The 26,491-nt window shown below is 38.1% G+C and overlaps 2 protein-coding genes across 6 annotated transcripts in view; one reads left to right on the forward strand and one right to left on the reverse strand.

The window, feature by feature from the left end:
• Window positions 1-4,804, reverse strand: part of LOC145676503 (methionine adenosyltransferase 2 subunit beta-like) — a 41,167-nt gene extending 36,363 nt beyond the window's left edge. For 2 of the 3 annotated variants that reach the window (XM_081747319.1, XM_081747318.1), the window contains exon 1: window positions 4,595-4,742. The gene's annotated coding sequence lies outside the window, so the exon portion shown is untranslated. Of the gene's footprint in view, window positions 1-4,594 lie in introns of all 3 variants that reach the window. The other variant, XM_081747320.1, reaches the window with a different exon arrangement.
• LOC145676502 (mitochondrial amidoxime reducing component 2-like) overlaps window positions 1-26,491 on the forward strand; it is a 143,217-nt gene that overhangs the window by 80,263 nt on the left and 36,463 nt on the right. Inside the window, exon 2 of one of the 3 annotated variants that reach the window (XM_081747316.1) lies at window positions 4,902-4,989. The gene's annotated coding sequence lies outside the window, so the exon portion shown is untranslated. Of the gene's footprint in view, window positions 1-4,858; window positions 4,990-23,126; window positions 23,284-26,491 lie in introns of those variants that run through there. The other 2 variants (XM_081747315.1, XM_081747317.1) reach the window with 2 other exon arrangements.

Raw genomic sequence — 26,491 nt, forward strand, 5'->3', positions numbered from 1 at the left:
AATCTTGCTATAAATTTAGAAGTCTGGCCTGACTTTGGGAGCGAAACATTCCTTCCAACTTTGGTTCACTTCCTAGCACGTGTAGCACACACTTTTAGCGAACGAAAAGGCAAAGTGCTGAGGTGTATATGTGTCTGAGATTGTGTTCCTCTGAGAATGCACAGAAAAATTGATTTACTCGATTATCAGAATCAATTTAGTAAGCGAAACACTTGTATTTAACCAAAACTCACATACTCTTCCTTACACACCGTCATTAACACGCCGAACAATTTTCTGCATTAGCGATAAATTCGAAAACGATGGAACAGTTAAAGATGTGCACAAGGAAAGATCTGGCCGGCCATGAACAGCTACAAATTCGGCGTCCAGTGCTGCGGTGTTGCAACATTTCACCCGATTACCACAAAAATCAGTAAACCAGGGAGCGCGCAAAAGTGGAAAGTGTACATTCCAAGACTGCTACCCGCAATGAATGAGGACAACCAAGATCGAAGGATGGAGTACTTATTATGAGTGGTTTCAGCACATGGTTGGCGAGGATGCAGAATTTACATGGAAGTTTGAGTAGACAGACGAAGTGCAGTTCAAATTTAACGGTACTGTGAAGCGCCACAATTGTCTTCTACTGGGCTCCTGATAATCCTGATGCTCATGTGAACACGGCAGTAAATATACCAGGGGTTGCTGTGTGGTGTGGTCTATCAGTGTGCAGTGTGATTAGTCATTCTTCTTCGAGAGTACTATATTTGCCTACCATCCAAAACCTGTATGGAGATTAACTTTTTTACATACGACAAGACGAAGGCACGGAGCCTCACCTCACTACCATCGAGAGTGCCTCCTCATCTCACTACCATCGAGATTTCAGCTTCTACCCCGATAAAATTCTAGATCCGGACGGTGTCCTGTTGAGTACCCACGTCGGTCTCTAGATTTGAAACCTCTGGGGAACCATCAAGAATGACATGTATCAACATAAACGAGCAACAATCGACGAGCTACGTGAAGAAATCGCAGTCATGTGCTGCTATTACACCAGATACACGGACATCCGTAGTTTGGTGTGCAGTTCGATGCCATTGCCGTTAAATAGAAGCCGACAAAGAAGCAGAAGCAAAGATACGAGTTATTGAAAATTCGACTTTTTACAAAGGACTTTATTTCGAAAAAGTGTTTAGATAAGTATCACATCCAATTACGTAGAAGGTTCCCAATAGACATAAATATCATAATGCTTTTTACAGTGATCTGATACCTAAAATCACTAGACAGATACGAAAATGAAAATGGTTGAATTTGATATATTACTTATAGTGGCGTATTTGTGGTAACTTTTTAAAAACACTTTTTGATTTACTTAGCTTCTATGACATTACAACAATACATTTTGGTAGGTGTACAGCTCACAGATGACGAGAAGAACCCTAGCAGAAATAGTGTGACGTAGGTAGGGGCTCGCACACTTTTCGCAGGGGGTTTCAAATGACACCATGTAATAGCACACGTATAACTTTACCGGGAGTAGCAGACGACATCTAAGTATAGACCACACCTCAAAAACCGAAAATGGACTTGACCGTGTCGTTGACCTTTCCCCGCTCCCCTGTTTTAGGGTTCTTCTCGTCGTCTGTGAGCTGTAATTACAACAAGTTCTCGGAATGACATACTTTTAAGCAGTGCTGCGAACTTTACCAGTATTTACCATATCTTCACAATAATTTAACGTATCAAGTTACTGTAAATGGCACTACGATATTCACATATATTGAAAGGCATCAATGCAACTGGATTTTACAGTTATTTACGCAGTTTTTCAATTCATCCTTATCTTCGTTCTCATTCATTCGAAATCGGTCCTATCATGATCATAGTATTAGACACTAAAGTATTTTCGATGTTCATTGCCTGTCTACCTCATTTGCGTTGTTACTGCTTTAGAAACCACCAAAATTTGGGTGCTTATGATGCTGGAACGTTCTTAGTTTATTACACTGAATAACAAATTTAGTATTGCATGTTTTCGTTTTGCACATAGATTTCAAATATGTACTGTAATAACCTGACGTAGTGCCATTTGAAAAAAAAAAAAAAAAAAAAAAACTTACGTTGGGTTGGCAACAGTGTTATCCTAGTGGCATTACAGATTATGTCAAGCAATGTTCCCCTACCGATATTTGCATAGTAAAGAATTTCGTTTTTTTTTTTTTGTGCATGTTTTTTAGTTTAACATTTATAAGGGTGTATCAACCTGTATTATAAGGGTGTATCAAGATAAATGGTCTACCCTGTATGTGAATTGAGTATTGAGCTTTCATAAAATAAAGTACAAATTGATAATTTTTAAATTTTCGTAGCTTTTATTACGCTTTTAGCCGAAAACCAGGCGTATGATCAACTTTGGAATAAATGCCGAAATTAACAATAGGGAGTTGCATCTGAACCAAATGTATTAAAACGAGGGAAAAGTTTGGATGGCCTTCCATTTTATGGGGTTTAAATTCGTAAAATCCACGGAAGAAACATGTTATTTGATTTCACAACACGACTGTATAAATAATCAAAATATATCGGGGTCTTACCTTTTACATGTATAATAAGATGAAAGTGTGCTCTTCAGCACCTAGTACTCAATAAGCAAGCCCTTATGAAATGAAGAGGTATGTGAAGGCAGTGTACACAGTGTTCATAGAATTGTCGCAAAGCATACAATTTTATGGCTCATAAAGTTTTTTTCCACCGTCGCTGACAACCCTGCTCCTCACAGAAGTACCCCTCGCTACTACTCGGCCCTCCTGCAGCATTCCCGCGCTGACTCGGTTAAATAGTACTCTTGTTTTATGCACTGCAGTTTTTATGTCGTATATGCACACATTGTAGTTATGCTTAGTCCTTTTAAAGTCAATCTGCACCCATTAATATAACTCTTACCTTAAGAAAAACTTACTAAGGCAATAAGAGAGCACTTCCTGCTAACAGTAGTTGGTATTTCATAAATATAAGTATCTCCTTCTGTGGCAACCTAGTACAGGAAAAATCATCATCATCATCACAGGTATTTTGCCTTTATTGGCAGGTCACTTGCCGCAGCTAAGAAGCTTCCATGCTCCATGGTCCTCCGCTAACTTCTTCGTCTTCGTGTATGATCTTTCTCTTTTTATATCATTCATTAATTGTAGTCTCCTTCGCCCCTCCCTCTCTTTCCCGCCATCATACCCTCTAGGACGTCCCTCATGATACAATTTCTTCTTAGGCAATACTCATGTTACAATACAGGAAAGAAGTATTTTGTTAATTTTTGATGTCCCAGGGACATACGTTAGCTAGGTGGCTCTGCCCCCAATCCCTCTCTAAAAGTATTATGAACATACTGTAGTAGGGTTTGTGTACAGTGCTGGTTGGAAACATAAGAAGGTAAGGATTAATTATATTCATTATTTCTTAATAGTGCGTACTTTGCAGCACTTAACAGTTGAAGGCTACTAATTCTGTGCAGTAATACAATACAGATGAATACATATCTAATGTGATGAGCAAAGAAAGCATTAAAAAAAACTGCTTAACAGTTAAAACTGAACAACTAAAAGGAAAGATGAGTAATTCTACGTCAGGTACAAAGGCAAGAACGCACTTTATGCAGAACAAGTGATTTTGCTACGTTGTTGACATGACGCAAAGTAGAAATAAGTAGGGTAGCGTCGGGTTAACTTAGGGTTACGAAACTTTGGAACCATTTTGTTAAAATTAATAGAGTGTAATTGCACGTATTGCCATTTATTGTATCGGTTCCTACGAGTGTTCTGCACAAAGTGCACTCTTACCGAAATAAATAGTAATATAACGTTGAGAAACATGTTTATGCGAATCTAGTCCGGGGCCTCCATCTGCGGAAGATTAGCCATAATTCCTGGTGATTCGAACTGTAGGGTGGAATGGAAAGAATAAACTTATTAAACGGGTTAAGTTTAGAGTTACCCCTCCGCTTTTTATAAAAATCAGGAAAATTTACAGGAGAAATGAGGTAAGAAATGATAGTTTGAAGTTTTTATTTCATGTTTAGGAATGTAAGTTTGGCAGGAGAGTTATGCTTAATACGAGAAAAGATAAGTGAAAGTTAGTACTATTTGCCGGATGCGGAAGCATTCGCGGAAGGTTTCAGCAGCATGGTAGTTATAAAATATGGCGAACAGGTGTAACGGATGCTCAAAAATAATGAAGAAAACCTTTTAAATTTTTGTGAAGCACACGGAGTAATGAAGTTAAGTGAAATGTAACAATTTTTAATACTTTAAGCACTGTTTTTTGTATGTTGCAAAGTCCAAGGGCACCTTCAGACTGGAGGGGCAACTCTAAACTTAAGCCTATTAAACAATACTCTGCAAAAATATTAACTACACTCGAACGTTTATTAAATCTGTACTTGAAGAAAAAAAATTTCACCGTTATGATATTCAACCCAAATTCCTCGAATACAACAAATACACACCTCACAAAGTTAAGAGAAACGAATTAAATACGTTACAATATTTACCCTTGCACTCATTACACATAAAGACATGTACAATTATGATGTGCTATTGAACTTTTACCTCACCTATTGTTGTAAAATATATAGCATAAATATATATGGTGTTTAATAATTCTATTGTTGCTTCCAAATAAATTTTTATTTACCGTCTCAGCCTAGATTATACGAGTGGTAATGAATAGAACTTTTTGAAGTCGTAATTGTACTATCGAATAAGTTTGTATCGATTTCGCTAGAAGTATTATTCGATAGTCTCCCTAACTTTCAGAATGTATTCGATAGCATATATCGAAAGTTTCGATACGTCGATAGTTTTTTCACTCAAGTCAAGTAGGATTTGCTTCTCCATTCCAACCGACCAAACACCGAAGCAGGATAGAAATTATTTGTTCTGCTGTTCTGTGTTAGTGCAAATGTGAGTGACATTTAGTGACTCCTAAAAATAAAGCCAGCAGCGGAAGGTACGTTCCAAACAGATTAAGTTTAGGCACTCAAAATAATTGTTGAAAAGTTATAATTCGTTATCTAATTATGTTATAATTCTTCAAAAAATTTTGTGCTGGGCGACATAGCAGTACAAGGATGTTGCAAAATCCTGGTTACAATACCTAACGTAGCGTAGATAAAGTTCAGCGAGGCCACTAGAAGTATTTGTTGAAAAAATGCAGTTCTTTTATGATTTGCGTATAAATGCAGCGTTCGTACATATGCTAAAAAAAAACAGCAGGGGTATAATGTTGGAACAGGGTCCACTACAAAGTTAACCTGCCTAACCTAATTTAAACCAACAAAAAATACAGAAAATATACCAAGAAATTAAGGAATTTTAACTTTAAAAAATTTTGACCCCCCAAATCCAAAAAGGAGTATGTTTAGTACAAGGTGTCCAGGAGAAATGAATGATGCAAGTACTTAGACGTAACATAACGTAACCAAATCTAACCTAACCTAACATAAAATAACCTAAGCTAACCTTAACTAACCTAAATTTACCTAATATTATAGAAATAAGCGAAATTCTATCATTTTTTGGAAAAGTGCTGGACCCCTTCTGCTAAACATAGGCCTCCAAACTATGCCCAGTAAGGTTGGAGGAGACTGGTCTGCATCCCCATTGAGTCGTAATGAAGGAAGTAATCAACCTGGCTATTAACCCGCCTTCACTCCGTATTCCTATGTAGATAGAGTATTGAGCTTTGATAAGGAAAGGATCCTGACAACTAATCCACCTTTACCTATGTATACTGACCAGCATTGTAGAACCTTCCCCCGAAAAACCATAATACAGTGGCCACTGAAAAAAAAAAAAAAAAAAGTAGTGCTGTCTACCAAAGTCAGGGCAGAACGAAGATTGTCAACCTGTGCATTGCGCGGGACCCATCCGAAGGGAGCAGTTGGGTCAGCGACTAAGGGTGTACAAGTAAACAACGATGCTGAAAAGTGGATTTTTCGAAATTAAAATGAAATGAGATCTTTGTCTTATTATGTCCCACGATTATGCCGTATCAGCTAAAGGAGACTGTGATTATGAGAAATGAGTGAAATGGCGGAACGAAGAAAGTGGGAGGAAACTAAAAAACTCCAAGAAAACCCACGCACACTATCTTTGTCTACCACAAGGCCCTCTTGGCGCGAGCTGTGATCGAAACACGGACCCCATGCAGCAGAGGTGTACGCTTTATCGAAGAGCCTGCCGCGGCCCTGGATTTTTCGAGTTCCTACAGCACTTTTAATGGTTTCAGCTAGTAATGTTCCTCAAAATATGCCGCATCTGCTTCAGCTGTGTGGTGCATTATTATACTGGAATATGGCTTCACTGGTGTGGATCAACACAGGACTCAGTGAAAACAAGAATATTGCTGCCCATAGCATTACAGAGGCCCCCAGCATCAAGGTTGACTGGTTTAAACCAGCTGGTTTTTTCAAAAAAAAAAAAAACAACTGGTTTAAACCAAAAAACAAAAAATGTTTGTAAAAGTGTAAGTGTTTGTAAAATCTTGATGAACACACATTTGTGGGTTATCACGTTTCACTCCCGTATATTATTCGTATTATATTCAGACCTAAATTCCCCATTCATTACTCAAAAAGATTATACTACAAAAGCAACTTCTTTTTACAAGTTTATTTTGTGATTTTTTTGTAGTTGTTATTATTGTTATGTAATTGCAATCGAAGAAAAATTCTAAATATTGTTTCGTTTCAATGTTTACTATTGATAAAATACATCGAAAATGCCGTAATTTTTGTGTGTGTGTGTGGGTCATGTAGACCCCACGAGAGGCATTTAGTGAAATAAGTATCTTTGGTATCTATTTATGTATAAATGAGTTTGAGCCAAAGTGGACTCAAATAATTCGTATCTTTATTCACTTTTCTTATTGATATGCAGATTAAGTCGGTGTATTTCTTAATTTGGACCAATAAAAATCGGTGTTAACTAACTTGAACTAAATTAGTTCTTCTGTACTCCGTAGTACTTTGAAATTGTTCATTAATGTTTTCACTTGTGCAACTGTTTATCTTTTTGTCCTTCTGAAATGACTCTTGACAGTTATATTAAGAAGCATGTAAAGATCAGTATAACGTATTTTTTTTTTTTTTTTTTTTTTTTTTATCAGGATTCCTTCGTGAGTGAGTCGGCAGACGTATCGCATTTGTGGACAATTAGTCCTGGTTCTGAGCTCAAATGGAGGACAATTTCTCTCGGATGTAGCTCGAGAAGCGGTTTTTATTCCGCTTTAAGCTTATGTGACCCCTTCCAGCATAACCCGGTTGTTGCATAATAACATCAAGGCGAAACAAACGTATTTCCGTCCATATATGATATGAATATATAGAGCAAATCATTTAAACCATAAAAACCTGGTTTAAACCAAAAAAACCGTTTTTTTTGTTTGTTTTTTTAAATAAAAACCATGGTTTTTTCCAACCCTGCCTAGCATATTCCACGCTTGAGTGGATGTACTGTGCGTCATACGCTTTTTTTCGGCATCTGTTACCAGGAGCGGATCCAAGACAGATTTCTGGGGAAGGCGGTAAGTTGTGATACTTATACTTAGAGCTACTTTTAAGAGTACCAAACTCTGGGATGGTTTTTATTTATATAAAAAACTAAGAAAAGTTTCCTCTTCTGGGGGGGGGGGAGCGATCGCCCCTGGATCCGCCACTGGCTGCTACACACAAATAATCCGTGGTTTGAAGTATTGTATTCTATTGTATTTATCTTCGTCCTTTTTCAGGGGAACGTAAAATGACTTACTAATATACTTAAGCGGCTGTGGTCTACTTGTGTTCCTTGGGATAGGTAGGCTATATCACGAATAGCTTTCCCTTTAACGGTACAAACCTGATTAATTTAAGTACTCAGAAACCAATTTTGGGTTATTTAATGTTAATTATTGTCTTTTGTATGTAACTCTATATATTTATTGTGTTTTCCTTTTATTTTCCTAATTCATAATTTGTTATATTCCACGATTCCTTAATTATTATTTGCATTGTAAAGATTACCTTGTTTTGTATAATTATTTGTGGGATCACCATTATGACAATTAATGTTACGTATATTCAGAATGGTGATTGCTCCCGGTCCGGAGTTACGTTCGATTTATAAATAACGCTCTATAGGGCACTTGTTTAGATGTACACAGAGTATGAAGATTTCTGCTAAATATGAAAGCAAAGTGATAGTTCCATTATAATACACCATTTTCTTTTCTATACTTATAATCAATAATACAATCGATCTTTGTATTTCCAATGTTATGATTTCGTTAACTTCTAACTTTCAGCTTCTTTGGAGTGATAATAATAATAATAATAATAATAATAATAATAATAATATGTACTATGCTTGTAACTTTCAGTGATGTAATAAAATGTCATGTCCGCCTTGGGGAACTCCCTTGTTGCTGTATGGTTAGTGTACACCAAGTGAGTTTTGTGGTGAAGCAAACGCCCGTGTGCTTTGGTTTTATCGGGATTCTCCCGTCTCCTCGTACTTTCCGATTCTACCATTATCATTTATCTCATTATCTCTGTTTCCCTCAAACTGGATGCATAACGTGGGACGTTAAGGCCAAAGGTGCCCATTTTGGACTAACCTCACTCAAACGCACACTCACATCATTTCGACCTCACGCCTACTCTACCTCACACTCACATCGTCAACCCGATATCACGCCCAATCGATCTCACGCACACGACATCTTCTTGACTTCACGCTCACAAACAACATCCTTTTGACATCTTTTCGACCTCACGCTCACGACATCTTTTCGACCTCACGCTCACGACATCTTTTCGACCTCACGCTCACAACATCCTTTCGACATCACGATCACTCGACCTCACGTTCACAACATTATTTCAACATCAGGCTCACTCAACTTCGCACCTACAACATCCCTTTGACGTCACGCTTACATCATTTCGACATCATGAGCGCCGACTTAATGAGTTCGGGCTCCTTTGGTTAAGCTCTTTGCTAAGATCACCCCTCACTTGTTTTTGAATTTTAATGAATATCGTAAAGACAATAAAGAATATTAGAAATATAGAAAGTAAATGCCTTATAACTAAAGTTTGGAAATAATTCACTAAAAAGAATGAAATAGGATCGAGGAGGAGCCGTACGTGCTCTTCCTAAGGTTTAGGACTGAAGTTTTGTGAATGTTTGATAGGGTTGGTTGGTTTAATGAAAGTAGTTTAATAAAAGGTTTTAACAAGATATCTTAAAGGTCTGTACCTAGAAGAAAAGTAAGGACTATATTTATTAAACAAACTTTCAAGTACCAACTGCGAGGTCAATTTACAATGGAATAATTAATAACTAAAACCAATAATAACAATAACGATGACAAAGGAACTGGAAAGAAGTCATCCAGAGCCCCTATTTAAGGGTCTCATCCCAATATTTGCTTAGTAGCCCGAGAAAAAACCTCAGTTTGGATGGGCCGGATTTACCCTTGGGTTCTCCTGACTGCAAAGCAAGAACACTAACGATTAGTCTATGCCCATTTCGTTACAGTAGTACTGACCCCGTTATATGCAGCCGAATCAGGAAATATTTTTGTGACGTCATAGGTCAGAGGTTAATGCCCTTGGCTCGGGGTCAATGACCAAGGGGTACCTAGGACCACCCCTCTACATTTTGGCAGGGGTACCTTGACCCACCCCTAAATTTTGGCAGGGGTACATAGGACCGCCACCTTTAAATTTTGGAAATTGCCAAATCTAAAAATTTGGTATGGTAGCCTAGAAACATATTATGTACTTGTATATGTTTGAAGTCCATCTCGTTTCCTTTCATGGGTAAAAAATTGCCAAAAATTCAAATTTCCGAGGCTATTGACCCATTTTATTCCATTTGATGACCTTATCGGCATGTACAAGAGTCTATTCTATTTCTTAAGATATAGGTACATTGGTGCACCCCTGTGAAAATTAGGGAGGAGCACATGACCCCACCCCTAAAATTAGGGAAATTGTCCAATCTAAACATGAAAGCATATCAAAGTCATGTTTATTAAATCTAACAATAAATTGCAGAACGTGTGGTAAGCACACAACTGCAAAGAAACGTGGAGAAAGTCATACTTTTCAATGTAATGGTAACCAACCTAGCTTCTAATCTGCCTTTACTAGCTATCGCTCACGCAGCATTACTATGCGAATTGAGTACTGAGCTTTCATAAAATAAAGTACAAATTGATAATTTTTAAATTTTCGTAGCCTTTATTATACGCTTTTGGCCGAAAACCAGGCGTATGACCAAATTCGGAATATATGCCAAAACTAACAAGAGGGAGTTGCATCTGAACCAAATGTATTGAAACGAGGGAAAAGTTTTGATGGCCTTCCATTTTAAAAGCGTGGGTTTAAATTCGTAATATCCACGGAAGAAACGTGTTATTTGATTTCACAACACGACTGTATAAATAATCAAAATATATCGGGATCTTACCTTTTACATGTATAATAAGATGAAAGTGTGCTCTTCAGCGCATAGTACTCAATAAGCAAGCCCTTATGAAATGAAGAGGTATGTGAAGGCATTGTACACAGTGTTCATAGAATTGTCGCAAAGCATGCAATTTTATGGCTCATAAAGTTTTTTTCCACCGTCGCTGACAACCCTGCTCCTCACAGAAGCACCCCTCGCTACTACTCGGCCCTCCTGCAGCATTCCCGCGCTGACTCGGTTAAATAGTACTTTTGTTTTATGCACTGCAGTTTTTATGTCGTATATGCACACATTGTAGTTATGCTTAGTCCTTTTAAAGTCAATCTGCACCCATTAATATAACTCTTACCTTAAGAAAAACTTACTAAAGCAATAAGAGAGCACTTCCTGCTAACAGTAAACATTTGTTATAATAGTGTAGGAGCCTAATATGTATATGTTGGTGATCCTTCTCGTTCCCTTTACGCTTAAAAAAATGGCCAAAAATTAGTACGACCACGTGTTCGGTTATTGACCCAACACATGAGTGCAAGAATTTGCAAACAAAATATTTTCAAGCAAAAATTTTGAAACTAAAAAAAATTTCAAACAAAAATTTAAATGAAAAATTTTTCAAACTAAAAATTTCAAACAGTTTTTAAACAAAATTTTAAAACTAAAATTTTCAAACAAAAAAAAATGGAACTAATTTTTCAAAATAAAAATTTTCAAACAAAATTTTGAAACATTCTTTTCAAATCAAAATTTTCAACTAAAATAATTTTACGTTTCACGGTTAACCGTCAAACTTTATCCGGTTTTTAACTATTCGATTAACAAATAAGCGGTTTTGGTCGTATTTGTCAGTGAGTGCAAAACGTTTAACGAAAATGTACAAACTAAAATTTTTCAAACCAAGATTTTTAAATAAATATTAAACAGTAATCGATGAATGTTAAGAAAAACTTTTAAACTGTATGCAGCAAAGATTTGAAAGTCCTAATTAATCCTAATTAGCAGGTCTAATGATGTAGGCCTAATTAGCCAATCAAATTTCATCAACAATAACTTTGTCAGTGATTACCCATACATATTGCATCACCTTAGACAGTGAGTTGTAACTAAATTTCAAAGTGTTCTAGCATATCAAGTATCATGTGTTCAAATATTGCCTTTATACTATGAGTCATAACTACAAGTCTAAAATTCAATAAGATTACCTATCAAATTTCAAGTCCATAGTTTAAGGTTGGTGTAAAGGGACAAGTATTGCCGCTAGATGTCACTACAGTCTTCGTATCTTTCTCATGTATTTTTTACCTTTCACGAAAATTCACGATTTCACTTATAAATTTCAATCTAGAGACTTCAAATTTTTTAGAGAAGGAACTTCATAATCTATCCAAGGGAACAATCCGTGCCGATTTTTTAATTAGCATTTTCCTTATTGTTGAAATGGCTTGAATATTGAAATGGATATCCAAACCTTTAACAATGTAACTGTTTCAACAATGAAGAATATTCTAAATAAAAAATCGGCACAGATTGTTCCCTTGCATAGAATATGAAGTTCCTTGTCTAAAAGTTTGAAGTCTCTAGGTTGAAATTTGTAAGAGAAATTGTAAATTTTCGTGAAAGTTAAAAAATACATGTAAGAGATACGAAGACTGTAGTGACATCTAGCGGCAATACTTGTCCCTTTACACCAACCTTAAAGCTCGAGGTAAAAATCAACCCCTACCAATGATCGTGGACTAAATGGGTTATGACTAAAGTTCAAAGTATTGTTTCATATCAATCAGGTATTGAACGTTAAGCACATCATTCAAATTTCGCGCCTCATAATAAACTTTTGTTTATCACAATTCCCAAATTTAAAGAATGGTCCTACGTACACCTCTCAAAGTGTATCGCTATACCTAAATCTTAGAATTAACCATATAATTATTTGTTGTAGTTAGGTCTCAATTAGGTCAATAACCTCCAGCAATTGTTCACTTTACAAAGAAATAGGCAGAACCAGCTGTGATCTAGAAACATATTATTTGATAACTCCCAAACTTAAGAAGTGATCCTATGTACCACAACAAATTTTGAAAAGGAGCATTAAAGGAAATGAATCCGAGTACACTACCATATATTCATATAACCTCATCAAGATCAATAACACCTTTCATATGGTACAACGTATTGCTTACGTTCATATTTGATATTTCTTTTACCCATAGGCGGAGATAATTAAGGCCAATAAATTGCATATTACGTAATTTCATTTTGACAATTCTCAAATTGAAGCAGAGTGATCCTCCGAAAGTTTAAGAGGAACGCATTAATGTACCAATACTATGGACCCATAGTCCCATCATAGGTCAATAACTGACGACGTGACCATACTAATATTTGATAATGATTCACCGAAAGAATATGATAAGCTGAACCACCCAATTTTTATATTCATATTCTAAGAACAATTACCAGTTATTGATTTGGCAATTCCCAAAACTTAATGGTGAAGGAATGTACCGCTCCCAAAATTTAAGATTGATGCACAGATATACCTGTCTTACGAAAAGTAATAAACTTGTATTCATTCTGTAATAAAGCCGTATCAAAGAAGATAAAATAGGTTAATAACCTTCGAAATTTGAGTATTTGGCCATTTTGCACCCATAAGAGGGAACAAGATAGACACCAAAATTTACAGTGGGTCCTAGAGAATGTTTACCCGATTTTGTTATTTGGTAAAATTTAAGAAACGGTCCTATGTACCCCAACAAAATTTAAAAAGGAAGCATCAAAGTATACATATACTATAAAGGCAATAAACCCCTGTACATATCCATATAACATGTTAAATCCTTATCAAAGGGGATCAATCACTTCCAAAATTTACATTTTTGACAATTTCTAAAATTTAAGGGGTGGGTCAATGTAACCCTCCTAAATTTGCAATGTATCTATATTATAAATAAAAGAATAGACCTCTGTACACGTCCATATAACCATATAAAGTAATAGGACTTCATCAAAGGAAATAAATTGGGTAAATTACCGAACACGTGGTCGTACTAATTTTTGACCATTTTTTCTAATCGTAAAGAGAACGAGATGGATCACCAAAGTGTACAGCGATACATATTAGGGTCCTATACTATTATAACTACTTTTTAAATTGGACAATTTCCCAAATTTAAGGGATAGGGGTAATGCGCTCCTCCTAAATTTTCAAAGGGGTGCACCAATGTACCTATATCGTAAGAAATAGAATAGACTCTTATACATGCCCTAAGGTCATCAAATGGAATAAAATGGGTCAATAACCTCCGAAATTTGAATTTTTGGCAATTTTTTTACCCATGAAAGGAGGCGAGATGAACCACCCAAATTTATACTTGTATTTATTAGGGTCGTGCACTATTATACCACATTTTTAAATTTGCCAATTTCCAAAATGTAAGGGGTGGGCCAAGTTACCCCTCCCAAATTTTAAGAAAGGTGCACTAATATACCTATGTCTTATGAAAGAGAATAGACTTCTGTACATGCCCATATAACCATATAAGGTAATAAGATCTCATCAAAGGGGATAAATTAGGTCAAAACCGAACACGTGGTACAAGTATTGCTTATGTTTATAATTTGGCAATCTTTTACCCATGAAAGGGAATGAGATTAACCAGCCAAATTTATAGTGATACATATTGAGGTCCTATACTATGATACCAAAATTTTAAATTTGGCAATTTCCAAAATTTAAGTGGTGGGCCAAGTTACTCCTCCCAAATTTTTAAAGGGGTGAACCAATGTACATATGCCTTATGAAAGAGAATAGACCCCTGTATTCTACACATGTATTTTGTCAATTTTTTTACCCATGAAAGGGAAGGGGATGGACTTCCAAAACATATGCAGACACTCTGCATACTATGTTCCTAGGCTACCATGCCAAACTTTTAGATTTGGCAATTTCCAAAATTTAAGGGTGGCGGTCCTAGGTACCCCTCGGTCATTGACCCCGGACCTAGGGCTTTGACCTATGGCGTCACAAAATTGTTGCTGACTCGGCTGCATATTAACGGGGTCAGTACTACTTTTACACTGTTGGGAATGTATCTAGCCGAGTCTTATGTGAGGGTACCATTTCATTATTTGCTTGTTGGCACTGAAGAAAACACTTGCTTCTAATTGTGTTATCCTGGAATTGAACCTGCAACTCTGTTTCATTAAGTGGGGCCACCTCGAACAACGAATTAGGCACGTTTGTGACTCTGACGCCGGAAGTGTTATTGCGTATCCATCAGGATCGGAAAAATGTCGTGCATTATGTGTGGCACACAACGAGAACACATAGGGCATATCTTCCCGTATTCCACGTGCAATCTTTATTTCACAAAATTTCATTACTGATTAAAGGTAGGTGAAAAATAACTTCAGATTCGTATTTCCAGTGAAAATCTAGCCTAAAATAATATGTAGCATGTCCCCTTTCCATTTGAAATATTGAACCTAAATTCATAATGGCGGATTTCCAGATGGCTGTCATGATGCTAAAGGACATCATCTGGTGCACCCCCCCCCTCCACTCCAGTTATCCACATCCAAAGTTTCGTCATCTTTTTTCAAGCCGTTTCAAAAATGCAAGAGTAATGCTGGATTTTTGTCTTACTGTGTATAATCGTTCTAGTCCTATGAATCGTCGCAACAAGGGAAAATGCAATATGGATTTGTTCTGTCACCATTACAAGAACCGAAATCCAGTAGCTGCATGTTACATACCTAATCCAGTCAATTGTGTCCTTGCAGTCCCTCGAATTTACACAACAAATACAAGTTGCCTTGGTCCTTCTAGTTTTACGTATGGGTCTTGACCTCAGTTACAGTTGGCTACCACTATGACTGGCAATTGATGTCTGGATGCGCATAACGGAACTACGAGGTATGATCAAAAAGTACGGTGAATGTAGTTGCACAGTGCCATCTATCGATATTGTATGCATTTCTGCTAGTAGGCCCGGGAGCCTGAACCTTTGGTACAGTTAGTGTTGAGTTTGAACGAGTTATAACATGTTAGTTGGCTTCCAGAGGCAGAGGAGTGGTGAGGACGTGTTAAGAATGTATCACCCGCGCCAACATTAAGTTTCGTTCTAACCCGCAAACAAGTGCCAAAGAAGCTCACAAAATGTTAAAATCAGTGTATGGCGATCAATCGGTGGCATTAAAGGTTGGTTATAAGTGGTGTGAGCGATTTGAAAGCAGCAAGGAGTCGGTTGGAAACGAGCAACGATCGAGACGTCCTTCGACGTCAAATACAGATGAAAACGTGCAGAAAGGCACACAGATGATTTGTTCAAACAGGCGAATGACCATTCGAGATCTTTCCGAAGAACTAAATATCTCCTATGGGTCCGTAAAAAGCATTTTAACCACCGATTAAATTGGCAAATGGCTTCCTTCTTCATCATGAAAACGCGCCGTGCCACAGCTTGCTTTTGATCCGCAAGTTTTTGGACGAAAGATTATTTCTGTCTGTCCACGTTCGCTGTGCTCTCCAGATATAGTACCATGCAACTTCTGAGTCTTCCCAAAAATTAAAATCATGCTTAAAGGAAAACATTTTGACGCCATTCCTGACATTAAGAGGGCCACGACAGAGCAGCTGAACACCTTTCCAAAAGAAGCCTTCCAGAAATGATTCTAGTCATGGATCCAACGTTGAGATAAATGAATTGCTAGCCAAGGACATTACTCTGAAGGAGATTAAATTAAATTCCATGTAAGCTTATTACTTCGATTCTAATTTTTTTTAAAGTCACAACTCGTATGTTGACTTGTGGATGCAATACTGTATTTCCATTGATGAAGAATTCTGTCTCGTGTCCAAGTAGCCCCGGTTTACTGTAATTTACTTTAGTCCAGTTCTGTATGAAAGATTCATAATAAAGGATAATTACTGAGAGTTTGTTCGGAACATTTTCAGGAAAATGGATGTGGAAATTATGTTCGGATTTCACAAATAAATGTTTAATTAACCCCTTGCACTGAAATGACGAGTTTAGCTCGTCATGGCCTCCCGGTGCCAAATCGAACATTGACGAGCTACACTCCTCATAAAATTTAAACTATTGTAGCTTCACGTAGGATTACTATATTGCTGTTTTGATAGTTATATAATTTCCATTGAAAGAAATTACAAAGAAAAATAAATGGTAGATAGGGGCAGGAAATTCAGAAAATAAATCGTAGTGGAAGAGGTTAACTATCTTAGAATCATTTTCTTCCACGAAATCCTAAAAGGGGTAGTTTATTGAAAGGGATGAGTTTTGTTCAAATGATTTTCTCGAAAAAGATTCTAATTATTTCAGAAATAATTTATTTTGTTAACCATCTTACAATATGTCATTAGTAATATTCTCTTAGAAGAGATATCTTAACTGGTGAAAAGTTACAACAATATTGTTAAATTTACTGATCAATACTGATCAGTTTAATGGAATCATTTGAGAAAAGTGCAGCTTACCAGATTAATATGGTGATGAACCACATTCCACCTTCAGAAGTTCTCTGCGATAGTGATGTTAACCGGCTCGGCCTTTACCCTAAGTCACCGGCACAATTCGAGCTCAGGCAAGCCATTGGCTCTAGCCGGCTCGGTTGGGATGAGCCAACAGTTCGGTTCGAATCAGCTTAGATGCCATTGGCTTGAGCCTGTTCGATTGGAATGAGCCATTGGCTCCAGCCGGCTTGGTTGGAGTGACCATCAGCTCGGCTCGGTGGGTGAGTTGTTGGCTCGGCTCACTTCTCGGTTCGGTTTGGTGATGACTGAGCCGCTCGAGACGTTGACAACACTTCTCTGCGATGTGGGATTGGATTGAGCCATAGAGGTCGTAAATGATACCGCAGAGCATCACACAATTCCATGACAGAGCATGGAAGCTGAAATCTGTGCTAGATTCATGCATCCGAAACTGACTATAGACATTTAATTATGTTCAGGTTCAGGAATCGGGCAGAAGGTGTTCAACTTCATCCCGATGTTCCTCAAACGATGCCGCAATAGCTCTTGCCGTGTGAATGGATGTATTATCATCCTGGAATATGGTGTCATTGACCGGAAACATTTGAACCATAGGATGCACGTAGTCCCCTAAAGTTGCGACATAACCACGGGCAGTGGCGGGACTGGTAAGCGTCAACACAAAGCCCACTGAAAACTAGGATATTATTGCTCACGGTATCACAAAGCCGCCGCCATATTTCACGGTTAGACAGAGACACTGCGGATCATACACTTCTTTTGGCGTCCATCACACAAAAATACGACCCGATTTACAATAACTTTAGCGATGACTCACCTGAATATGTCTGACGTTTCCATCGTCAGTGCGATGCTGCTGTGGCTCAGCGGTAGAGCGCTGATCTCTGATACGTGAGATCTTTGGTCCCAGTTTGTGCCAAGTGAGATTTCTGGAGGGCAGACACCATGTATATGAGTCTTCTTGTTTTCCTCCCACTTCCTTCATTCCATCATTTCATTTATCATTATAATCGTCTCCCTTAGTATCGGTGCGTATCGTTTGACGTTAAACCAGGAATTTTATTTCATTTCGTTCCGTTTCCAGTCATCATTCGCATGTTTGCGACACCATTGGCGTCGCACAAAGGCGTTATAGTCGTTTATCATTGATTTAGCTCGCGTAATTCAATTCCGAATGTCTATGTCATAAAACTCGCGACGAAGTACAATCGTCGGCACAGGCTAATGGAGGTATTGCTTGAGCTTCTCTGTCATTAACATCGCAATTGCACGACGGTTTTGAGTGACAATCCACTTTAATTCTCAAGGAAACCTGTCACTGAAGGTTTTCTCCCGAACACACTTTATCTTCGCCAAGGAGGTATTGACGGAGTTTTATAGTTCGTCACCATATTGGATAGTATTCCTCGCATCACACCCAACACATTTGTCACTTTTGTCACGCTCGCAGCATGTAACCGAGCACCAGCAACTTGCCCTCTTTTGAAAACAGAGAAGTCGCCGATGTTATCTATCACAGTCTGCTCAGTTTTCAGCATACTGTTGTTCTGCTGCTCCTCTCGTTGTACGGAATTTTCTCTAACACACCACTACTAACACCCTGTGATCGGCGTCTGACAGATGCCAATCCAGATATTTGACATGTTTCCAACTCCCAAGTGTTTCCGTTAAATTGATAACTATCCGTATTTTATAAACAATTCATTACTAATCTTAAATGGTGGCATAAATCGTTTCTTGACTGTTTGCTGTAAAAGTAAGCTTAGAATAAATAGCTTACCCATATGGTTAGTTTTCTTCAAACGAATGATTCCGAAAAGGTCCAACAATATATTTTTTTAATGTTTCGTAAATGTTTCAGTAGTAATTGTTCAGAACGGTATGATTTATTCAATTGGGAGCGAGAAAGTTCAATGGGATGGCGTTCTTTTATCAATTGTACTTCTTATATTATTTTTCCGAGACCAGACGAGACAGTTTCAAATTCTCGCGCAAACCTAATTCGAGAACTTTTCTGCAGTTGGTTTTCTTTTAAATTTAGATACGGTGGAGGTGCTTATTGTCTTATCCTAAATTTTATAAAACTATCTTATACATCCCAAAAGATCTTAATGAGTTTAGAGTATGAGTTTAATTTATCCCGACAATTTCGTCTCTCACCAAGTACTGTCTTCAGTGGCTTCTGACCTGTAAGATTGTGAGAATCGTTAGTATATAACACGGTGTGCTGCCGTACGTTTTGTATTACCTGTCTACTGTTTGTTGTTTCTGTGGTATGTTGTCTTCGGCTATGCAGACTTTACAGTGATATGAAATTTTGCAGTCAGTCATAAATTGTTATATATTAAATTACTGTTATTCCAACTCTAGCAGCTGTTATTTACTGATGAACAATGTTTTTATTTTGTGGTGCTTCAGAATTTTCTCAGCACACACGAGACTCCATTTCTGTCCCGTACTATACTTCGAAACATCGAGCTGCTTGACTTTGTAGACGTACTGTATAATCTCCTTTAGTCTAGAGACCGTATGCTGCATATCCAAAGTAGAAAATAGTATTTCCTTTTCTTATCAGTTGCTCTTTAGCTTAACAGAAGTTCATCAGTTGTCATGCAAGAATACGCACCTATACGAAACCAATGTAGCCGAATGCCCATCTTCATCCTTGGTCTCATCCTATACTCATCCTTATTATATAAGGTGTGTTCAAAAAGTATCGAGTGGCTAAGCGGTTAGCGTACGCGCCTTTGGCGTGGGAGACCCGGGTTCGATTCCCGGCGGGAGCTCATGTGGTTCGGATTCCACGTTAATCAGTAGGTCCACGTCTCATATAGCCTCGCTCCTGAACGGGACGTAAAACTCAGTCAATTTAACTCAAAAAGTATCGAATCTTATTTTTTCCCGCGTAAACCAGTAAACCGCGGGAGACTTCCTTCAGTGTAGATGTAGAGGAGAGACTCATGCGCAATCGTATTTGATTCAGGATTTCATCGCCAAACACAACATTCCTGTGTGTCGTCAGAGTCCCCACTGACACGACTTGGCTCCGTGTGACTTTTGATTATTTCCCAAACTGAAAATGTCATTTAAAGGGACCCGATTTGAGTCAAGAGAAGATATCATGCGGAATGCGACAGCATGGTTGCTCATCATTTCAAAAACTGCGTTTCGGAAGTGTTTCCAATAATAACGGAAGCGCTGGGAGAAATGTGTGCATTACTAAGAAGACTAGTTTGAAGGGGATTAGTGTGTCAGATTTCCAAATCAATAAATGCATTTTTGCCAATCATAGGTTCGATACTTTTTGAACACACCTCGTAAAAGTAAAACATGTCTGCGTAATAATTAACAGTCACACTAATAGATGTCGCTATCTGCGCTGCGTGACGCTAGCATTCAGGCAATTTGTTTGCAGATTTAAACTATTGTGATGCTAGAGTGTGCAGAACGCTTGTACATATTAAAAAAAAAAAAAGTCTTATACGCCATAACGGGAAAATGGCTGAACCGTTTGAAATAAATTTTGGGACATAGTTTAGTTAGTATTTACCTCAAACTATATTTTTGTCATGCCATTCTTATTAAAATGTGTATCCCAAGGCGGGAGGAGGGAGATTCAAAGTTTATGCCAACAAATAGAGTAGGTTAGAAATCCTTCAAGTTAGGAAGATTAAACTCAGTATATGAATAACAATTAGTTATAATATGAGGGATGATCAGAAAATAAGTTCACAAAGCCTGTATATTTTATTTCATACAACCAATACAGCCAACAGTTAGTACATACATTAGATCATTCTTAGACAATCTCCATATCGGTTGAAGCACTTTAGCATGTTGGATGAGTTTGAAGACTCTCTCCTAGTAAAAATCCTGTCTTTGCCTGTTTAGTCACGTTGTCACGAAGTGTTTAACCTCTTTCGGTACTGAAGAATATCGTGCACAATGTGACGAAAGCTTCTGAATAACATTCCCAGTTCTGCCATCAGATGGCGTAACGTTATTCTCCTGTTGTCCTGAATCAACTCCTCCACGCGATCTGTGTTCAATTCTGTTGATGCCGTGCAGGGTCGGCCACTGCGCTCCTCGTCGGTGACGTTTTCTCTATCAGCCTCAAACTTTCCGTGCCATTCTGCGACATGCTGATGAGACATTACAGTCTCTCCGTAAATCTCTACCAGCTTCCAGTGAATTTCAGCCGCTATTACATGTTTCGCCCACAGAGATCGAATAACTGAACGGACTTATTCGCAAGACCAGTTTTCGAAACGAGTCGCAATTTGTGTTTACCTACAACTAGCGCGGTAGATGGCTGGTGGCTGAAAAACTGTATAGTCGCTAACTCTATGTATTACAATTACCGCACACCTCATTCCTCTATAACAGGCGAAACTCCAGAAATATCGGTCTAGTAACCATAGTTTCTGATCCTCCCTCGTAAATAACAATTTTGTGTGTGTGTGTGTGTGTGTGTCATCATCCTTTTACATAAAAAGGAGTGATGTAGAGCCACTAGATTTTGTACACAGGTAAATGTTTACCAGATCTAATCATGTACGAAGCCCATTTTTCGATTTTCGACTCGAAGGTCGGATTTTTTAAATAATGTATGCACGCTTCTCACAGTTTCTAATAACTCAGTCTCATTATATCATAGTTGTCCGGGCTAATATAACGGCAAAGGATAAAAATCAAAAATGAAATCTTCGAGTTTTACGTCCCACGCATATGCCGTGTGCGCTAAAGGAGAAGGTGATGATGAGAAATGAATGAAATGGTGGAATGAAGTAAGTGGGAGGAAACGGAAGAACTCTGAGAAAACCCATGCACCAGAGGTGAACGCTCTACCACTGAGCCACCGCGGCCCTTGACAGAGGATAAATACCGAGGGATGAAGTAAGAACTTTTTCCTCTCTTTCAATCAATGTTCTGAATTAAGACCCATCAACGACGGATGCGTACAGCTAGTTATAAATAAGAGGACATGTGTCTCAGCGTATTCGAAAATTCGTTTTTTAAGGGAGGAGGGGGAAATCTATATTTTTCCCCTCCACATTCAAATTGATGTCTGTCCACGGGAAAACTGATGAACCGTTCGAAATGAATTTTGGAACATAGCACTTGTGATTTTATCATTTAACTTTCATTAAAATACATATTCTAAAAAGTGGGAGTTAAAGATGTATGACAAAAAGTAAGAGTATATTGTTAGCTAAGAGATGAAATTTGGTGTATAGACTTCTTATTAAAAACAAGTGGGCACGTGCCCCATCGTTGGCGAAAATTCCGCTTTTAAAGAGTGAAAAGCGGCAAGTTCCATTTTTTCCCTCAAGATATAAGAATGACATTGACGTTGTGTCGCATCATTACGGGAAAAAACGGCTGAACTGATTAAAATGGATTTCTGGGCATAGCACTTGTGTCAAGCCAGGTTTTTCTCATGTAATTCATTAAAATGAATATCTGAAGGGGAGGAAATAAAGATTAAAAATTATGACAAAAATAGAGCATCTCAGAAGCCTCTGATTTTAGGGAGATAAAATTCTTCAATAAAATAAGTGAGCACGTGCTTAATCACTTCCGCCTCTAGGAAGGGTAGGGGAGGTGAGATCTCTAAGAATTTTAGGTTTCCCAGTGTTCTTTTTTTAATATTTATTTTTAAAATGACCAAAATGAGAAATGTTTCAATCGTTTAAAATTAAAATTTTGAACACAACACATGGCTTGACCTGGGTTTTATCATTTGCTTTGATTAAAATGCGTAGCTTAAAGGGATAAGGGGTTTATTTTCATTTTTGTAAAGAATAATTCCATAAATGTATTCTTCCCATGCGAATAACAAGCATCCCAGCTAGTTATCCGTAATCTTTATTCTATTTTTCAACGTAAAATGGTCATCAACTCTGAAAGTACAGTGGTAGGTGCAAAGGTAAACTCCGATAGTCAAGTGATGTTCAGCTGTACGGTATATTTTGTTTCATACAGTAGTGCATCAACGGAGAAAAACATTCTCAAGGACGGAAGTTTTATCTGTTGTTTTTGCTAATGACGTGATCACTCGACACAACGGCCAATTGTCTGCCTTTCCCACTTATCTAAAGAGGCTAATGTTTTTAAAACTATTTCTGCAGACGACAGTTACATAATGGTAGTTTCCAAAGTGAAATTCTCATATGGTTGTTCGCTGCACAACTTACTTATTCATGCGAAATAATTCTAAACATTCAAACGTAAACTATTTTTAGTTTATGCTATATTGGCTCCTAGTTTGAGGTATGTTTTCATCTTTCTATCTGTTCTAAGGTCTACATTTTAGACTGTGTATGTTTAATTTTATTTATTTAAAAAAAGGAGGGGACACGGTGGCTCAGTGTCAGAACACCTATCTCTGGTGCGTGGGATCCCTGGTTCGATCCCTGGCTAAGTAAGTTTATGGTGAACAGTATCAGGGGCGGATCCATGACCGACTTCTGGGGAGGCGGTGGGTTATCATACTGCTACTTTTAAGGGCTACAAACTTTGGGATGGGTTTTATTTATATATATAAAATAAAGTTCCCTCTTCTGGGGGGGCGATCGTCCCCCCTGGATCCGCCCCTGAACAATATCGTACTTGTGGTACTCCCATTTCCTTCTACTTTCTCATTCCACTAGTTCTTCCATAATCATTAACTTGCTTTAATCGTCGTCTCCCTTAGCCTAAAGAACATAATCGTGGGACGTTAAACTCAAAGATTTCATTTTTAGAAGAAAAGAAAAAATAGAAAGAGAGATGAGATAGGATACATATTTCAAAAGTTAAAAAGCTTTTCAATAAACTTCAGTTATACCTCTTTGCGTTATATTCGTACCAGATTCTACTGTTTGATAGTTCACCAGAAATCAGATCATTCCCATATTAACACGTGCGTTTTCAATAGAGGAGTGACGGAATTCTGTAAGTTTGGTCCCAAAGTCAAGTCTGTTCTGAAGCATCGTACTATCTGCATTATGTTGAGGAATGATTATTAACAATATTGGAATCTTTCATTAGTTTTACGTCCCACTAATATGCCGGCTAGGCTAAAGAAGACGGTGATGATGAGAAATAAATGGAATGGTGGAATGAATAAAGTGGCAGGAAACGGGAGAATTCCTAGAAAACCCACGCATACGGTGTTTTAGTTCATTTTTCATAGCTAGGATCGAAGCAGGGACCCCACGCACCAGAGATGAACGCTTTACCACTGAGCCACCGAGGACCCCTATTAACAGTAGTGTTTCGTTTTGTGTTAATACTGAAACCAGAAGTAGGAGTCCGCAACTTGTTGTAATAGAAGGATTTGACGCTGAATTCATATTAGAAACAGTTTCTCGCTACTTCTTTACAATTACTACTGCAAGGATGAGTCATAAATTTTGCAATATTTTGATTCACAACATACCTGTATGTGTTACAGTAAACCGATGAAAGCAGGTTAAATATAGTCTCTTCTGTTGGACTGTGTACAGCCACCTTCCTGCCAGCTTCTCAGCTCCACAACTCGTACTTACCGTTAGAGGCAAAAAAAATCAATCATTGTTGTTTTTACCTATTGCTAGTTGGTGAAGCATAGTGATCTCAGGAAGTACGTCATCGTCCGAAACAAGTAGTAATCCGAAGGGATAAGGTCAGGACTATGTGCCGGGTGCGGCATCAGTTGGATGCCATCGAAGTTGCTGAATTTTATGTTGCGTTTTTCGAGGCGAGTGTAGTCTTGCGTTATCCTGTTGTAGCACGGTAAGCTTTAGGTTAAAAAATGCAGGATATTTTTGGCGTAGTTGCAGAATATACAGCTTTGGTGGCAATTGTTCGGAGTAACGATCGTTAGGAACGAACTCGAAGTGAGTTAGCGACTCGTAGTCCCACTACACTCAGAGCGTAGCTCTATTCTCCAAATTCGTTATGTTATGATTTGACTACCAGTCATGGAGGTTGGTCTTTGCTCAAACACTGTTTTTGCACATTCGGATGTCGAACCTACTTTTCGTCAGATATGACTATCCATGTCAGGAAACCACATCACGCGAATCTTGAAGTAGTTCTCGACATACATCCACTCTCCTCTGGACCTGAGCTGGGGTTAACTCATGTGACACAATGTGGTAGCTCCTGATAACTTTCCCGAGTTCTTAAAGATGACGCACTACAGTGGACTAGGACATGTCGGTTGGTTTGACAACCGTCGTGTGCTAGTGGGCGGATTTTCTTCTCTGACGTCTCGTATGACGTCAGAATCTGTACCTGGGGCAGTCGGATCGTGGTTGATCTTTGACATATTTACAACCTGCACAAAATTTCTGGAACCAACGAGTTGCTATGCTGTGGTTTACTGCACCTTCTCCTTTCATATGACAAATATTTTAGGTTGCTGCCGCAGCCTTATGCTGGAATTAGAACTTATACAATAACAGTGCTCGTATTAGACGTTGTTGAACACTCATCATCACTGCCACTAAAACTAGCGACTGAGAGAGGAATGGTCAATCCCAAGCAGACTGACCTCGAGGTGTTCATCATTGGACTGAAGGTTCCCCTCCTTAAGAGAAGGGGGGTATTTTTAACAATGTTGCTACTCTATCCAGTTTTTTCTGTTAGTAGAATTTTTTTTTTTTTTTTTTAGTAAATAGGCGGCGTATTCTAGTTTCTGTGCTTTGCGATTTGATCTTTCTGAAGGGGTAGAAGGGTGGAGGGAAGGCTCGAATCAAGCGTATTTTCTGTGTGGATAGTTTATTTTAAGCGGTTTTTTTGGCTCTTGTTCGGACTGGACTTCCATGGGTTTGACTGTCTTTCAGAGTACGAAAGTCGAGCCCTTATTGGGGGAGATAAAGCTTGTATCTTTTTGTGAGTGTTCACGTGTTCTAACCGTTCTTTTGTTTTGGATTTGTTTGTGTATTTGTTGCTGTTGTTTTTGTATTTTTGTGAGGTGGTGTTGGCTCTTTTTAATTTGTGAGTTATGTAAATGTTACTATGCGTAGAAGTGGTGATGATGAGATTTTTTTTTTTTTTTTTTTTTTTTTTTTTTTTTTTTTGCAGAATTTGTTTTGATGCCCTTTGTATTGCTTTGTATAGCAATGGTTGTTTGGCGGCCTCAGTAGTCATAGTGAGTATTGAAGCTATCCTGAGGCATCCATTTCATGATATCCTGAGCGGCTTCTCTGATTATGTTTGCTGTTGGAAGTCTCCTCTGATTGACTGCTCGTTTTCTTCTGTCTATGATGACGATTCCGAATTGGATGTTAGTGTTTGGCCCTCATAAGAGCCGGAAATTTTAGTTTGGAGGGGTTTGTCTTTTGATTTATACTGTTCGGTAGACATTTAAAGAAGTTATGTTCAGTTTGTGTAGGACGTCGAGGACAACTGCTATGTCCAGTTCGGTGACCTGTTGTTTTGCAGGGATACAATATTTTGGATTGATGGCACATTGCAGTGGACGTCGTGGCTCTCTCCACATCTGTAGCAT

Source organism: Thermobia domestica, unplaced genomic scaffold (genome assembly GCF_964235325.1).
Source record: "Thermobia domestica unplaced genomic scaffold, izTheDome1.hap1.1 HAP1_SCAFFOLD_175, whole genome shotgun sequence".
NCBI lineage: Eukaryota > Metazoa > Arthropoda > Insecta > Zygentoma > Lepismatidae > Thermobia > Thermobia domestica.